Source organism: Bos taurus, chromosome 16 (genome assembly GCF_002263795.3).
Source record: "Bos taurus isolate L1 Dominette 01449 registration number 42190680 breed Hereford chromosome 16, ARS-UCD2.0, whole genome shotgun sequence".
Lineage (NCBI taxonomy): Eukaryota > Metazoa > Chordata > Mammalia > Artiodactyla > Bovidae > Bos > Bos taurus.
The window spans coordinates 64798486-64816074 of record NC_037343.1 but is presented as its reverse complement, the minus strand read 5'-3'; the positions used below and the strand labels follow the sequence as shown (position 1 = coordinate 64816074).

Sequence of the window (17589 nt, the reverse complement as noted above, 5' to 3'; positions counted from 1 at the left end):
ATTCAGAAAACTAAGATCATAGCATCTGGTCCCATCATTTCATGGCAAATAGATGGGAAAACAGTGAAAACAGTGACAGACTTAATTTTGGGGGGCTCCAAAATCACTGCAGATGGTGACTGCAGCCATGAAGTTAAAAGACGCTTACTCCTTGGAAGAAAAGTTATGACCAGCCTAGTAGGATATTAAAAAGCAAAGACATTACTTTGCCAAAAAGGTCCGTCTAACCAAAGCTATGGTTTTTCCAGTAGTCATGTATGGATGTGAGAGTTGGACCATAAAGAAAGCTGAGCACTGAAGAATTGATGCTTTTGAACTGCGGTGTTGGAAAAGACTCTTGAGAGTCCCTTGGACTGCAAGGAGATCCAACCAGTCCATCCTAAAGCAGATCAGTCCTGGATATTCATTGGAAGGACTGATGCTGAAACTCCAATACTTTGGCCACCTGATGCAAAGAACTGACTCATTGGAAAAGACCCTGATGCTGGGAAAGATTGAAGGCGGGAGGAGAAGGGGACGACAGAGGATGAGATGATTGGATGGCATCACAGACTCAATGGACATGAGTTTGAGTAAACTCCGGGAGTTAGTGATGGACAGGGAGGCCTGGTGTGCTGTAGTCCATGGGGTTACAAAGAGACGGACACGGCTGAGCGACTGAACTGAACTGAATCTAGGGGGAGAATGCTTAGTTCAGGAAAAGGAATGACATGAACAAAGGCATGGATGCCAATGAGAAGAAAGTAATTTCACGGATACAACTGAATATACTTTGATAGCCTGAAGGCACTGCTGAGATGCTGTAAGAGTCAGATTACGAAGAGCCTGGGAGCTGCGTGAAAGAATCTGGACTTCATCCTGGAGCAGTGGAAACCATGAAAAGATATCACACAGTAGAGCGACATGAGAAGAGTCACATTTTAAACAGATCTGACTGCAGTATGGAGAAACGATTTGAGCAGCACGGCCACCATATAAATATGTGTGAGCCACTTAGGGCACTTTAACTTTTCTAGGAGCCACTTTAAAAAATAAAAGAACAGATGAAATTAATAATTAATTTTAATAATCTAGTTTCTTTAACCCACAGTACTAGAAAGAGGTATGGAGAGAAGTGAACACATGGGAGAAGTACTCAGAAGAAGAAATTTGTTACAGGTGAGAACTTACTTTAGTTCATTTGACCCATTAGGATCAAACGAATCTTCCTGAAATATAGCTCTACTTAAGATATCCCCGTGTTTTAATTTTTCCACATTTTTGCTCTTTAGCCACCAGATAAAGCCTAGACTCTTTCGCCAGCAGCCGACACTGCCTTTCCTCCAGATCCGCATCCTCCCATCCACAATGATGGGCCTCTCGGCTCCCACCTGCGGACCCAGTGTCTAAGACCAGTCATAACCTTATGCAGAAGGAATGAAAAGACCTCAGCTCAGTGCTCTGGAATGGAGCATCAGACTTCTGCCCCTCCTTAGAGTCAGGCCCCTGTGTTCCAGGTCTGACTCCTGGCTTGGAAGTCTGCCTGGTCCCTCCGCGGTGGGGGCCTTGCATTTCGCTCTCCATTCCACTTTTTCCTCCTTCCAGAGTTTGGAAGTCTGCCCATGAACCTGAGCTTAGCGGCTGGAGCCTGCTGACTGCTGACGGACCTTCTTATTGAATCTCCCTCCTGAACAAAATTTCTCAAGTCCACCTGGTGCTAGATTTTCCAGTGCCAGCACCTCCCCGCCTCAAGATCTGTCAGCCACCTCCCAACACCAGCTCCACTCACCCAGGCAAGTAGAGTGACCACCTTGTCGTCTGCTGCCATATTCCTCTGAGTCTCCCTTCCAACACCTCGTTTGCAGCCTAGACTTGCCCTACAGCTCCTACCCCAGTCCCCTGGGCAGATCTAGCTTCTGCCAGTTTGCTCTGTCTTTGGCAGTGAACCCGGCCATTTCTAACAATGTTTTGAGCTATAACAATTAACCATCAAGGCCCTGCAAATTTCCACCTACCCACCACTGAAACTTCTTCCTCCCTAAGCTTGTGTACCCTTTACTCCAGTCAAAATCATCTCCCCGTCATTTGCCATTCATGCCCCCCACTTACTAACCTCCCTGATTCACTCCATCCAACCACTCAGGCCGGAAAGGGCTTTCTCCCATTCCATTCCCATTTCCTGAGGGATTCTTACTAAATATTAAGCCTCCAAACATGACAATCTGTAATCTCCTCCCCATCCTGACTGGAAATGACATCCCTCTCCTCTGAACTCCTCCAGTTCATTATCTGGATTTCCAGTGTGGCTTTTATTACATTCTTCCTTCTTGCAAATGTCTAATCTCCCCAAGAATATAAATAAACGGCTTGGGTATAAGATCCATGTCTGATTACTTAGCAAAGCAAAATAGCTAGGGGAGAGGGAAGGAGGGAAAGAGGGACTTGGCTCCATTTCGCAAAATGAGTAACAGTCCATCAAGGATTATAACTGAACAAGTGTGACGGTCAAGTGTCTGCTTGCTGCTCCTGCTGCTGCTAAGTCACTTCAGCCATGTCCGATTCTGTGTGACCCCATAGATGGCAGCCCACCAGGCTCCCCCGTCCCTGGGATTCTCCAGGCAAGAACACTGGAGTGGCTTGCCATTTCCTTCTCCAATGCATGAGTGAAAAGGGAAAGTGAAGTTGCTCAGTCGTGTCCAACTCTTCGCGGCCCCATGGACTGCAGCCCACCAGGCTCCTCCGTCCATGGGATTTTCCAGGCAAGAATACTGGAGTGGAGTGCCATTGCATTCTCCACAAGAGCCTGCTTAACATCCTTAATATCATTCCTGAAACATGGGGGATACAGGCCCCTGTCCCTATAGACGTTAAGGAAATTCTCTGAGAGTCCCTTAAGTAATAATACAATATTATTCTATATAGCTTCTCTATTCAGAGTTATCTCTTTGCATCTCCCCCTCAACCCCAAATGCATCTGGGAGCCCCCACTCCCCCACCCTAAGTCTTGATGGTTCCTAAAGCAGACTTGGAAGAAATTCAGCCACCCAATTCAGATCCCTGCTGTCTCTCCTTGGCACCTACTAGGTCCACAAGTGTGATAAAAGGCAGCACAGCAGGTTTCCCCAGGGATAGAAAGAAATTTGTGGACCCGAGAAACACAGAGCCTCCCACCAGCACAAGCAGGAAACCTAGATTGCCAAGAGCGAATGTTTGTGTTTGTTATTAAAATGGGCAAAGTTACTTCTTGCACCCTGAATAACAGTCAGCCTCTTATTCCCTGTGTGGCAGTACATTCTGGACATGGAGACTGTTTTGCCAAATGTCTATGACACCGTATGATGGGGGAGAGTTAAGCACATTGTGCCATGAGTACTTTGCACATGTTTTCCCGCTTTCCTCTTAGGCACTCCAGAGTCTTCATAAAACATGAGAACTATCTCACCAGATCTATGTACAGGAGGCAGAGTACATTACCAAGTAAAAATCACTAGAATCTGCCAACCACAATGTCTGCTCTACTGGTATTTATCCTGCAATATTAGACACCTGAGTGGCTTTCCTGTCTAATATTCCTGTTCAACTATAAACATATATAGTGTTGAATCCCAGGCCAGGAGGTCTGAAGGCCCAATGATCTGGAGTCCTAAGATGCTAGACAGACATCAAAATGCCAGGTTTTATGAAGAAGCATCTAACGATGAATAAAAATGCTTCAAAGGCTTTCCAGTGGTTAGTCATTCCTCCCTGCGTCCGTGTCTGAGCAATGCACTCCTTTCCCCTGATGAAGCTATTGGTGCTGAGTGTCCTTTAGAAGCATCAAAGAAGATTCTCTAGTGCCTCACAAGTTTGATGGCTTTGATGTTGATGATGAAGCTCTCAAAACTCCATGTGTCTGGGTTGAGATAAAATATGAAGTGAAAGTGAAAGTCGCTCAGTCATCTCTGACTCTTTGCCACCCCATGGACTATACAGTCCATGGAATTCTCCAGGCCAGAATACTGGAGTGGGTAGTCTTTCCCTTCTCCAGGGGATCTTTCTGACCCAGGAATCAAACTGGGGTCTCCTGCATTGCAGGAGCTACTGCGGAAGCCCTGAGATAACATGGTCAAGCCCTGTCTTTTAGATACTTTACCTGGAACTGGATCCCTGGTATCCTTGTGGCAGGTACCCTGTGGACAGACTACCCTCACAGGGTGGACAGTCCTCGTAGTTAGAACCCACATCCTTTTCTGACCCAACACAAGTGGAAAATTAACTTTAATGGCTTGGGACAAGAATTATTCTATTGATTGGCTTTAGAGCGTGACAGATTCTCAAGGGGAAGAGCAGACAAGGGAGCTGAGCTGTGAGCATCACTTATTTATGTATCAGATTCCAGAAGCTAAGGCACAGAAAGCACTTTAAGAATAAAAACAGAAACCGGCTACACAAGTCTGAGAAAACATTATTTTTCTTTCTACTCAAAATAGATTTGTAAAATCTTGAGAGTGTAAATGGGCCTAACCTTTTTTAAAGCACCATTTGGTAATATCAATATTAAAAACACACTTCCCCTTTGAACAAGTAATGTCACCACTAGGAATTTACCCGGTGGATATACATGGAACACTTCAACAAAACATTATGTCCGAGGATGGTCACTGAAGCATTACTTTGTCGTGGTTTTACAAATACATCAAAATATCCATCAGTAGAGGGGCTGGTTAAATAAAAATAGCATATCCATATAATGAATTAGTTAAAAGAATGAGATGAATCCGCGTGTGTCAATATGGAAAGATTTCCATAACACTTCACTAAGGGGGAAAAAGTCAAGTACAGTACAGTGTGTATAGCGTGATCCCTTATGTGTTCAAATACACATACGTATGTGGAGAGGAGCACATAATTACATTCAGGCATGTGCAGGAAATCATCTCGGGAAATAGTTAGCTGTGGTAAACGTTGAGTAAAGAACCTGAAATGGGCTGGAGAAACAGCTTAACAGGGCAGGGTGGCATTTGGGAGACAGATCAGGAATCAGAGTAGGCGTCTTATTTGTACTCTCCATTATTAAAAATACTAATAAACATTCTATTATTTGAAACAGTTTCTATCTTCAACAAAATTTGGGTATGTGTCCAAAGAGCAAAGAAAAAAAAAAAAGGCTCTTGGCCGAGAGATGGATAATGCCCTCAGCCAACTCAGCTAAAGAGGAAGTATTCTGGTCCACAGAGAGGGAGAAGCTGGCCTCTGCAAAAACTGTTTACTGTGTATTAGGGTGGAGGGGGAAGTGGAAAGAAGAAGAATTGCCTCATCTGGGTTTTTAATTGAATTTTAATTTTCCACTTATTTCACTTTGGAAAAGGGACTTTGATAAGAGGAACTAGCACTTGCCCAAGAATAGGAGGGACCAAATGTTGCCCCAGCTACCTAGAAAGACTTGGAAGGAAAATTCTCATCCCTTCCCCACTCCAATCAGAAGGGTGAGAGAGGTGTTCACAGGGAATGTTGACAAAGAGTAGACACTGAAGTAGGAGGCTTGTAAACCAGCCTCACAGGACCCCCATCGTCCAGAGCTCCCTTTCTATTGAACAGCATATTCTTTTGTGTTCTTGGCCTTGGGGAAGAATCGCAGCTTCATTAATCCACTCCATAGTCTGGGCTGCTGTGGCATATACCACTGACTACCCAGACAGAGTTATAACAGACAAGACTGAAACTCAATGGAGTCCACTGCACTGAAAGGCTCACTTGCCACCTGACTCTTGTTGTGATATACATGGAGGCTTTCTATGGGTCAAAACCCCCTTCCATGGCTTTCGTTACAGAGCAAGATTGTCCTTATTTATCTGAGTAAAATATCTATGATGTTGGTCTAGATATAAACCCTGTAAAGTAAGCATAACTTGAACACGATTTTCTACCTGATGGACCACCAGTCCCAGGGTAAGCATAGACTGTTCCCCTCTTGTCAGTTCAGTTCAGTCGCTCAGTCGTGTCCAACTCTGTGACCCCATGAATCACAGCACGCCAGGCCTCCCTGTCCATCACCGATTCCCGGAGTTCACCCAGACTCATGTCCATCGAGTCAGTGATGCCATCCAGCCATCTCATCCTCTGTCGTCCCCTTCTCCTCCTGCCCCCAATCCCTCCCAGCATCAGAGTCTTTTCCAATGAGTCAACTCTTCCCATGAGGTGGCCAAAGTACTGCAGTTTCAGCTTTAGCATCATTCCTTCTAAAGAAATCCCAGGGCTGATCTCCTTCAGAATGGACTGGTTGGATCTCCTTGCAGTCCAAGGGACTCTCAAGAGTCTTCTCCAACACCACAGTTCAAAAGCATCAATTCTTTGGTGCTCAGCCTTCTTCACAGTCCAATTCTCACATCCATACATGACCACAGGAAAAACCATAGCCTTGACTAGACGAACCTTTGTTGGCAAAGTAATGTCTCTGCTTTTTAATATGCTATCTAGGTTGGTCATAACTTTTCTTCCAAGGAGTAAGCGTCTTTTAATTTCATGGCTGCAGTCACCATCTGCAGTGATTTTGGAGCCCAAAAAAATAAAGTCTGACACTGTTTCCACTGTTTCCCCATCTATTTCCCATGAAGTGGTGGGACCAGATGCCATGATCTTCGTTTTCTGAATGTTGAGCTTTAAGCCAACTTTTTCACTCTCCACTTTCACTTTCATCAAGAGGCTTTTTAGTTCCTCTTTACTTTCTGCCATCGAATCCAGTTATTCATCACCAGGGCCGAAGAAGGTAGACAGCATCATCATAAGCCTCATTGGATAATTTCTAAATGCTAGAGCGTCTTCAGGGAAGTAGACTTCCCCCAAGCCAGGTTACTTCAGCTAGTTACAGTATAGGGCTAAGAAGGCCAAAGTCATGAGCTTATTTACCCTGAGGGCCAGTTAGCTTTGGTCTGTTTCATGACCATATTCTGTATCTCTCAACCCAAACATCTGTTTCAAAAACGGATGCCCCTGATGACAAGGGAGACTGGTCCAAAGTAAAACAGATGTCTGAGTTCAAATTCACCATGCTTCTGGAAAAGTATAACAAAAATATTAAAATCATATCACCTGTTATTTGTTCCAAAGAAATCAGGAAAAATAACACCAAGCAGACCTCAAAGATCTGCACAAATGCCAGACTGGTCATCAGGAAGAAAATAGCTATTTACTCATAGAGCTCACTTTTGCTTTAAGAAGAAGGTATCATACTATAAACCTATTTTTCCACTAAAATATTTTGAGAAAATTATTTCACTTAGTATATACAGAATGTTCTACTTGCTTACAGGTATTCCCTTAGGGAGGAAACTGAAATCAAGATGCGTTTTATAAACTTCTATGCCCTTGGTACTCAGTCACTTCAGTTGTGTCCAACTCTTTGTGACTCCATGTACCATAGCCTGCCAGGTTCCTCTGTTCATGGGATTTTCCCAGCAAGAATACTGCAGTGGATTGCCATGCCCTCCTCCAGGGGATCTTCCCAACCCAGAGATCAAACCCAAGTCTCCTGTGTCTCCTACATTGCAGGCAGATTCTTTACCACTGAGCCACTGGAGCACCCCTCTATGCCCTTTATATCTCTTTAAATATTTTATATTAAAAAGTAAACTGAACATTTCAGTCATTATTTGATCTGAACTTTTTTCATGCTAATTACTTTTTTTATAAATTGGTATTTCTTCTAATTGCTCTAGTTCTTTCCTTACCAATATGTTCTTCACCCATATACTAAGGATAAAATACCTTCTTTTTTTCAGTTGGTTCACAGAACCCAACACTCATGCTTTTCCACCATTCATAAAAAGAAACGAATTTCCAATCTATCTTTCTTCACACATCTAGCTCCTTGCTTCTGAAGTTCCCAACACGATCCACAAACATAATCAATATCTGAAATACCACATGTGCCAGTACCTGAAACACAGATGAAGACCTAGAACTGGGACTTTCCTCGTAGTCCAGTGGCTAAGACTCTGCGTTCCCAATGCAGGGGGCCCAGGTTCGATCCCTGGTCAGGGAACTAGATCCTACATTTTGCAACTAATAGTTCTCATGCTGCAACTAAAGATCTCACATGGTGAAACTAAGAAAAAGAAAAAAAAAAAATATATATATATATATATATCCCACATGCCACAATCAGAAGATCCTACACACTGCAATGAAGATCAAGGATCCCACAAGCCACCACTAGGACCCAATGCAGTCAAATCAATACATGCATATCTCACACTCTCACCTTGACCCAGATTTAACATTGAGGGCCATCTTACATACCTTGAAATCTGAGCACATCTACAACTGCAAGCTCTCTGATCTCAAGATAATAATAGATTCAGTTCAGTTCAGCTGCTCAGTTGTGTCCAACTCTTTGCGACCCCATGGACTGGAGCATGCCAGGCCTCTCTGTCCATTGCCAACTCCCAGAGTTTACTCAAACTCATTTCCATTGAGTTGGTGATGCCATCCAACCATCTTATCCTCTGTCATCCCCTTCCCCTCCTGCCTTCAATCTTGCCCAGCATTAGGGTCTTTTCTAATGAGTCAGTTCTTCACAGCAGGTAGCCAAAGTATTGGAGTTTCAGCTTCAATATCAGTCCTTCCAATGAACACTCAGGACTGATCTCCTTTAGGATGGACTGGTTGGATCTCCTTGCAGTCCAAGGGACTCTCAAAAGTCTTCTCCAACACCACAGTTCAAAAGCATCAATTCTTTGGCTCTCAGCTTTCTTTAAAGTCCAACTCTCACATCCATATATGACTACTGGAAAAACCATAGCTTTGACTAGATGGACTTTTGTTAGCAAAGTAATGTCTCTGCTTTTTAACATGCTGTCTAGGTTGGTCATAACTTTTCTTCCAAGGAACAAGCATCTTTTCATTTCATGGCTGCAGTCACCATCTGCAGTGATTTTGGAGCCCCCAAAAAAAGTCTGTCACTGTTTCCCCATCTATTTGCCATGAAGATTGCAATACTACAAATAAAATTCACCATTTTTAATCCCTGATCTCAGAAAAACAGGCAGCTACACTGCTCCCTTATGGTAGGAATCTGTCCTCTGGGGAAGAGGGAATCTCGCTTTCTTTATTTTCCTTCAGGTCACCTACAGTTGTCCCTTGAAAGACTGAGAAAAGAGTCTACAGCGGCTCCCAGATCCAGGGTGCCAGGTGTAGGATCCTGCCAGGGGTGGGGGTAGGGAGCTGGAACAGGACAGAACCTTCTCGTTCAGAAACTACTCCATCTATCATTGCTCATTTGTCTTCAAAGGAGCACTGAAGCCAGGCCTGAAGAAAAGAACACAGCTAAATCTGTGGAGGTCGGTAGTGACCTGAGCAAGTATGTCACCCTACTCAGAGAGACTTATGCTGACCACATAAATCCTTTTTTCTTTTGTGGTTACGCTGTGTCTTTGTTGCTGTGTGCAGGCTTTCTCCAGTTGCGGGGAGCAAGGGCTTCTCTTGTTGCGGAGCAGGGGCTCTGGGCATGGAGGCTTCAGTAGGTGTAGCATGTGGGCTCTATAGTTATGGCTCACGAGCCCTAGAACGGGCAGGCTCCAGTAGTCATGGCACATGGGCTCTAGCTGCTCCTTGACATGTGGAGTCTTCCTGGAGCAGGAATCGAACCATGTCCCCTGCATTGACAGGAGGGTTCTTATCCACTGTGCTACCAGGGAAGTCCAGACCATGTGAATCTTGATCCAAAACCTGAGGCATGTGGTTTTACCATGGATTCTTCCCAACTTCTTTCAAGAACCTCTCCCAGTTCTCCATGGGCTGTTGAGCTCCCTTATAGTTTTTCTGTCCACCCTGACAAAGGACAGGAACATAATATAAAATAAGGTGCCCAAATCCCATGGATGGAGGAGCCTGGTGGGCTGGAGTCCATGGGGTCGCTAAGAGTCAGACACGACTGAACGACTTCACTTTCACTTTTCACTTTCATGCATTGGAGAAGGAAATGGCAACCCACTCCAGTGTTCTTGCCTGGAGAATCCCAGGGACAGGGGAGCCTGGTGGGCTGCTAGTCTATGGGGTCGCACAGAGTCGAACACGACTGAAGTGACTTAGCAGCAGCAGCAGCAGCATTCCCTGCAAACCATGGAGGATGGTATATACCATCATTGTACTCAGTAAAACTGTACACAGTGTATAGTTTCCTCTCCCTACTTGTTTATGAGGTCACGGGAAAACTGCTACTCTTTTCATGGCTTCCCTCTCCTGTTTATCTTTTATATCCCCCCTTCTCCCTCCCCTAGCTTTTCCCTTCTTCTCTATCCTATAGACAGAGCCCCTTTTCTTCTCTACTATATAATTCTAAACATAGGCTCTGCCAATAACCCTAAGCTATTGCTGCATCACGCTGATTTGCACCAGCTGTGCCTGATGGCGGTTAACCCACACTTACAACAGAGCCTTCTTAGATCTTCCTCTGAGAACAAGATTCCGCATATACATCTAAAAGTCATAACCAGAGAGGTGGAAACTGAGCCAAGAATAAATAGATCCTGCTTTGAACTACTGATCACATTAACTATGAAAAATAAGACAACCGGAGCAAAGAAAAGCGCTACCCAGTTCAGTTCAGCTCAGTTGCTCAGTCGTGTCCGACTCTTTGTGACCCCATGAATCGCAGCATGCCAGGCCTCCCTGTCCATCACCAACTCCGAGAGTTCACTCAGACTCACGTCCATCAAGTGACGTGCTACCCAGAGGTGTAGCTTAAAGATTTTTCTTGGACACGTACAACAAACTAGTAGGTGATTTGCCCCCTCAAATAACCCACTCCCTAGTTTAAGGTCAATTCTCTCAAACTAATGAAAGGAAAGCCCAACTCAGGGCAGGGAGCTCAAGGAAGGGAAGACTTTCTCATGAAGAATTCAAGGGACAATAAAAAGTATACTCCTACATAGAGCTGACTCACTTCACTGTACAGCAGATACTAACACAACATTGTAAAGCAACTGTACCTCAATTAAAAAAGAAAAAGAAAAAACTAGAAGACCTTAAAAAAAGTATGCTCCCAAATAAGAGCATCAAGAACTTTATCATGTAACTAGACTTTGCAAAGCTTAGAGTCTTTGAGACTCTTAAATAGCTGTGAAAAACCAAGTGCATGGAGCTGGGAATTAGCGTATAATGATGTTATTCTGCAACTTTGGGCAAATCACAATCTCAGATCATCAGTTTTCCTATCAGCTCACTCCCTGAGGAGTCACTGGCAAGGTCACCAGCTGGTTTGTGCATACTGAATTGTCTGGCCCATTTACTTTCCATTATGAAACCATGTGTAACGGTCCTGTGTCTGAATGTGATCAGGTCATGTGGATGACTGTCATTAGAAGGTAATCATCCTTCTTCATCTCTGTCCCAGTGCGACTGTGTTCCAGATTTATCAAACCAACTTCCATTCTTCCTAGCTCCATAGGATAATGAACAAATGCCGTTAGTTTTGTTAAGAGAAAAATCTTCCAAGTTGTAAAATCATTTATTAGTTTCAAAAATTCTGGCTAACCTCAAGATCAGGGACACAACGTGATTCATCTGATGCAAGAGGACATCAGCAGTCTAAGAAAAATATGTTATAACTAACTTTTTGTTACAAAGCTCATCTACTTATAAATCAGGTGCCCGATGGCTATCTTCACATCTGTTTCACTGTCAGTCCAGGAGGACATTAAAACAAGTCACTGCTAACCATCTCCTGTTGATGGCAGGCAGAAATGGTGTACTTTCGCTCAGGACAGCTTCAAGCCATCTATGAAAGTTCTTAGGTTGAAAATGTATAGGAGACAAAACTTCTATACTTATTTCACTCACTAGGAGTACAGTTTCTGTCCACTAAAAATAGCAACATAATTTCAGGCCCCCCCGAAAACACAGCATCCCATCAATCTTTTAAGTACTGAATGATCAGTACCTAAGCATCAACAGCATTAGTACAAAAATGGGGACCCCACCAACAGTGTCAGGCAGGGGTCTTGATGTTTGGAGGACAAACTCTCCTCCAGAGTCGCAACACTTTTACAGATCCTCATGATCTGACTCGTGCCCTCCTTTCAAGCCTCATCACCCCCATCACCTTCTGTCTTGAATCCTATCTTCCACCCACACTGAACTACTCTTCATTCCCCTATCCCCCACCCTCTATGCCTCTTACATGCTTTTCCCTCTGCACCTGCAAAGGACTTCCTTCCCCACCCCCAAAATGAAATGGTCCACCTCATCCAATTTCCACGTCTCATGTGTATAAAATCACTTACTCCTACACATCATTTATTACTCTTAGCTTCTCCACACCTCCCAAATTTAGCTAAAATATGCCTCACGTGTACTGCTTTACAAGCTTGTGTTTTAATTGTTTTGATCACATCTATGGTGCTTTTGTGAGAAAAAAAAAAGTCTATATTCCCCACTAGACTGTAAGCTCCATGAGGCAGGGGTTATATCAGTCCTATACATGGCAGTTACTCAACAAATATCTATTGAGTAAATGACTCAATTCACTATTTTATATTTAATAAGATAGGAATGGATTTATTTTAGATGTTTTCTTTTTTTAAGATAGCTGTCATTTTATTCAACCTTTTTGTTTTGACACTTTCAATTTTTAGAATTGTAAAAGATGCCAAGAGATACAAATATACAATCATGTTCATATTACTGCCATCTGGAATTGACAAATGTTAACAGTTTTATATATTCCAGTCTATTCAAGACTGCTTTCAAAGGGCCAAAACTCCAATGATTTTGTTATCAATCCTGAGTTAACTAGAGAGAGAGAAACAGAAACAATATTATTAAGCACTTATGTGCCAGTCACTGCCCTAGGTTTATATACATTGCATATTCAACCATCCTAAGTGAATATTATTATCCACACTTTATGGATGAAGACACTAAGACTTAGAAGATTAACTACTGACTAAGATAATACACCCAGTAAATGTTACTACCATGTTCCAACCAAGTTCTAACTAAATCCAAAATCCTTGGGGCTTTGTCCTTTATTGTCTAGATCCTCAAGTCCTGTCTATACCTGGAAGGCATTTGCACTTTTTGACCCAGGGAATGTATTTTCACATATGTTATTCATCCAATTCATTAAAAAAAATGTCAATTAAGTGTCTACTATGGATTGTGTACTGTTATCTCATAAACTAGCAGAAAATTAAGTTAACCAGGCCACTGCTTTCACAAGAATTTTGGGTAATTCAGCTATGAATAAATTAAGTGGTGATATAATGCCAAGGAAGTTTCTCCACTGCAAAAGAAACATGCAACCATCTAGGCAAAGAGAAAATAGCATTAAAAGGCTGAACAGACTACCTTCCTGTCCCTGCCAAAGGTTAAGGATGACACATGACAAGCTATGCTCACATTAGACGGCCCCTGGAAATTTACCTTGGTCCTACAAGGACTGGAATGTTGCGGTTGTGGTGGGGAAAATCTTTGCAAGGTGACTAGATATTTAAGGGTCATATTTAAAAATCGCTGACCGCTTTGCTGTACCTGAAAGTAACACAACACTGCAAATCAACTATCCACCAATAAAAACTTTAAAAAATAATAAAATAAAAATTTGCTGTCACTTATGATTTCTACAGTGTCCTATATTTCTGTCTTAACAATTAAAAACATGAAACTTAGGGGTAAATAATTTGACTTAATATATCTTCTTGGCTCTCAGTTCAAATTCTTATGGCTGCTTAACAGTCAGCACGTGTGTGGCCCTGTAGTTCACACGAAAGAAAGTGAAAGTCACTCAGTTGTGTCTGATTGTTTGCAACCCCATGGACTGTAGCCCACCAGGCTTCTCTGTCCACGGGAGTCTCCAGGAAAGAATACTGGAGTGGGTTGCCATCCCCTTCTCCAGGGGATCTTCCTGACCCAGGAATGGAACTTCGGTCTCCTGCATTTCAGGCAGAGTCTTTACTGTCTGAGCTAGCATAGGGTTCACTTAAGCCCCTGCACATTCTTTCTTGTGGTCCCTGCCTTTCAGAAAATGAATGACCCAGTGTTTCCTGCCCCAAAGGGACAGCCTGTCCCTGTGTGGATACTTTGTATCCAGGGTCTTGCTCCATTTCTTCCAGTAAGTCCAGGGGTGTTTGGCAATCACTGGCTTTGTAACTGTATTGTCAGCAGTTTTGATTTCTCTTAATAAATTATAAAACTTCTGGACTCCCAATCGAAATCTTGGCTCTTTCTTGCTTTCCCATATCTACTATCCTCCATGATTCCTTAAACATAACTTCACCTCCCACTTTGATAGAGCACAATTCCTCCATCACAGTGTTTCAAGTCTTTTTTTGCCATTTTTAGCTTCCTTGATCAACATTTTTACTTTGAAACAATTCAGATTTGTCCTTGCACTGCATCCAACCTACTTAAAATGAATGTTTTGAGTCTGTAAGCACCATATGGCCATAAGGGTAAACAGGAGTGGGTGGAGAGGTTATTTTGCTTACTGAGGACTCTTTTCATCAGGCTACTTGCTTTCATTGTCACTGTACTTTTACTACACACATATGGCGTTGATTTCTCAGAAATCCAGTAAAATCCTAATGGTTCCCATTATTGGCAAGTACAAGCCACAGAGTCAATCACATGGTTCTGGGCCTTGGGTCCATCCTTCCATGACAGCAGAGGAAACACCACTAACTGCCAGAAGTTCTGTCACTTGGGTGCTCTTCTCAGAGTAAGCACCAACAGGTGAGACAGTTGGTTTTCTGTCCGTTCCTTTGTTCATTCATTTATTCATTCAACAAATGTCTCAAGAGTGTAGTGAAATAACTCTGAATAAAACAGACATAGTTTCTCAGATTAGGAGCTCATAGTACACTGGAAAAGAATATAAAATAAATGATTGCCATATAATGTGATAAATGGACATGAAGGAAACACAGAGTACTTTTTAGAAAATTAAGAAAAAAAAATGACAAGGGCATATAACACAGACTATAGAGGTCAAGGGAAACTTCCAGAGTTTGAAGGATGAATAGGAGTTAGCTGGGCAAAGGGGAAGGAAGGGCACCCTAAACAGAGACTAGAACGTCATGTGCAAAGGCACTGGGGCCACCAATATCCCCTTATCAGAGTCCAAGTTTTTAAAGCATGCTAACCCTTTCCTTGGAGAAGGGAATGGCAGCCCACTCCAGTATTCTTGCCTGGAGAACCCCATGGTCAGAGGAGCCTGGCGGTCTACAGTCCATGGGGTCACACAGAGTCAGACGTGATTTGGTGATTAAACAACGACAACCTTTTCCTACCAGCGACCTCCTGTAAATCTCTACCTTTCTGAAATTTTCTCCATCTATAAAGGTTCCAGGGGGGTTCCCTGGTGGTCCAGTGGTTAGGATTCTGCACTCTCACTGCAGAGGGCCCAGGTTCAACCCCTGCTTGGGGTTGAACTAAGATCCCACAATCCAGGCAGTGCAGCCCAACCCCCCCCCACGCCCCACCCCCCCAAAAAAAAAGATTACAAAAGATTATAATGTGTCTTGAGATTCCTAGACAAGGGTTTCTCACCAAGTAAAGCAGGTAAATTTCTCAAATGTCGGGTCACAGGAGAAGAATTTATAGTAAAAGTTTTCCACTATTTCCTCTCCTGGGCCCCTGAAAGAGGACAGGCCTTTGGACTAGCTACTCAGTGCTGTGCGAAGCAGTACAGCTTCTCCCCAGATAGCCTACATTTGTAATCCAAGGACAAATTTAAATAAATACCGTTTCTTCTTCATATTTGTGCCCTCGAAGGGGAGATAAGCCTAAAGGACAGAAGACAATTCTTTCCCTTTCATGCGCACTGTTTCAGTTTGTGAGCTCCTCTCCCCCAACCCCCTGCCTCTTCATTACTTCATGCCAAGCTTGTCCTGGCAATAATGGAGTTTTCAAGCGAATAAAAAAAGACCCTGAGGTTTACAGTGAGCACATTTTGGAAAACAACGAGCTGAAATAGAACTGCTTCGCACACTTTTTCTTGGGATCTTAGACTCACATGAACACAAGCCCCATGAAGGAATGGTTTCCAAGCCCTCAAGAAACTGGTCTTTTTCTTTCTTCCTCCTTCCCTCCCTCTTTTTTTTCCTCCCTCCCTCCCTTCCTAAATTCACCTGGAGTTTTCTTTACTCTCTGTAGTAAAGTACAAAGAAATGTTCACATCTAACATGGCGAAGGCAGGGTTTGTTCTAGGACTGGGAGCCAAAGGCCTGTGGAGGCTCAGTCGTGTCAGACTCTGCGACCCCATGGGCTGCAGCCCACCCAGGCTCTTCTGTCCCTGGGATTTCCCAGGCAAGAACACTGCAATGGGTTGCCATTTCCTCCTCCAAGGGATCTTCCTGACCCAGGGATTGAACCTGCATCTCCTGCCTTGGCAGGCGGATTCTTTACCACTAGCGCCACCTGGAAAGCCCGGAGCCAAAGAGAACAGGCTAAAGTTGCAAATGTCTAACAGAGTTTTACTGGAGAAAGCTCTCTACCTATCACTTTTATCCTCCTAAAAGGCCCTGGCCTTTCCCCCTGCAAATGGTCACCTGACCCAAGTCAGCAGGTAGGATAACAGAAGGTTGAGAACCCAGCCCGCCCACACCTTTCCAGGAAGACGTCCCTGAGGAGCACACTGCCAAATGCCGTCGCCCCTCCCACACTCTCGGGGCTGAGAAGGAGGAGCTGAGTGGGTCTGAAATACCCTTATCTGGACGCTGCCCAGAATCATTTGCATATATCAACACAGTGCTGTTTAGTTGAGGTTGATTATTTTCCTCCTGGGAAAATCACCCACAGGAACCTCAGTGGGGGCAGTCTCATTGGAGTCAGGCTGTGTCTACCAGGCTGTGTCTACCAGTTCAAATCCCCTAGTTGTTTAAAAAAAACACTGAAGGAATCCTGGAGTATGGGCCTTCCAGAACGTGGGGGCAATCCTGAATTCAGATGGCAGACGTCAAAAAGCAACTGCTGTAAAACTGGCAGGCTGATAGGGTGTGACATTTTATACTCCTCTGTCCTTCACTGATTCATTCAATAATAAGAAAAGTCTACATCTATTGCTCATTATGTACGAGGCACTGTTCTAAGCGCTTTGCATGCACCTTGCTCTGGCAACAAGAGCCAAGGGTTAAAAATAAGAAGATACAAGGTGGGAAGATTGGAGCTGAAGAGACTTCCCCAGTGGTAGGTCTGTGTTCCGTGGTGATAGCAGACTGTTTGGTGAACAGCATCTCAAGGGCGGAGGGAAACTTTGAGGTGATTCTGGTGGGCTTACTGTCCAAGGACACAACAACAATTCAGGGAATGGGTGAAAATACCCAGGTTCCAAACAATCAGACTGTTTACACAGTTGGGCCCCTATCAATGGCTTGGAATAAGTGGAGCAGAATTCAGTTATGCAGGGAAAAAGAGAGCTAGGACAAACTTAGCAGAGGTTTAAGGGAATTTAACGGAATTTAACGGAATGGAGTTAAGGGCAGGGTGCAGTCTCCATGAGATGTTGTGATACTATGTGGGAAAACTGAGATGGAAACCCAGCCACACACACTGGGAAAAACATTTCGAGGAATAAAAGAAAGTTATGACTCGATGGGCACGTTGCTGTTTATTCCCATGAGACACTGCCGAGCC

General features: G+C 43.7%; 1 protein-coding gene and 1 non-coding gene across 6 annotated transcripts in view; one reads left to right on the top strand and one right to left on the bottom strand.

Moving 5' to 3' along the window:
• RGL1 (ral guanine nucleotide dissociation stimulator like 1) overlaps positions 1-17589 on the bottom strand; it is a 277517-nt gene that overhangs the window by 145811 nt on the left and 114117 nt on the right. The gene's annotated exons all lie outside the window — the stretch shown is intronic.
• Positions 15311-15386, top strand: TRNAE-CUC (transfer RNA glutamic acid (anticodon CUC)). Its single transcript has one exon. It is a non-coding gene; the product is annotated as a tRNA-Glu (tRNA).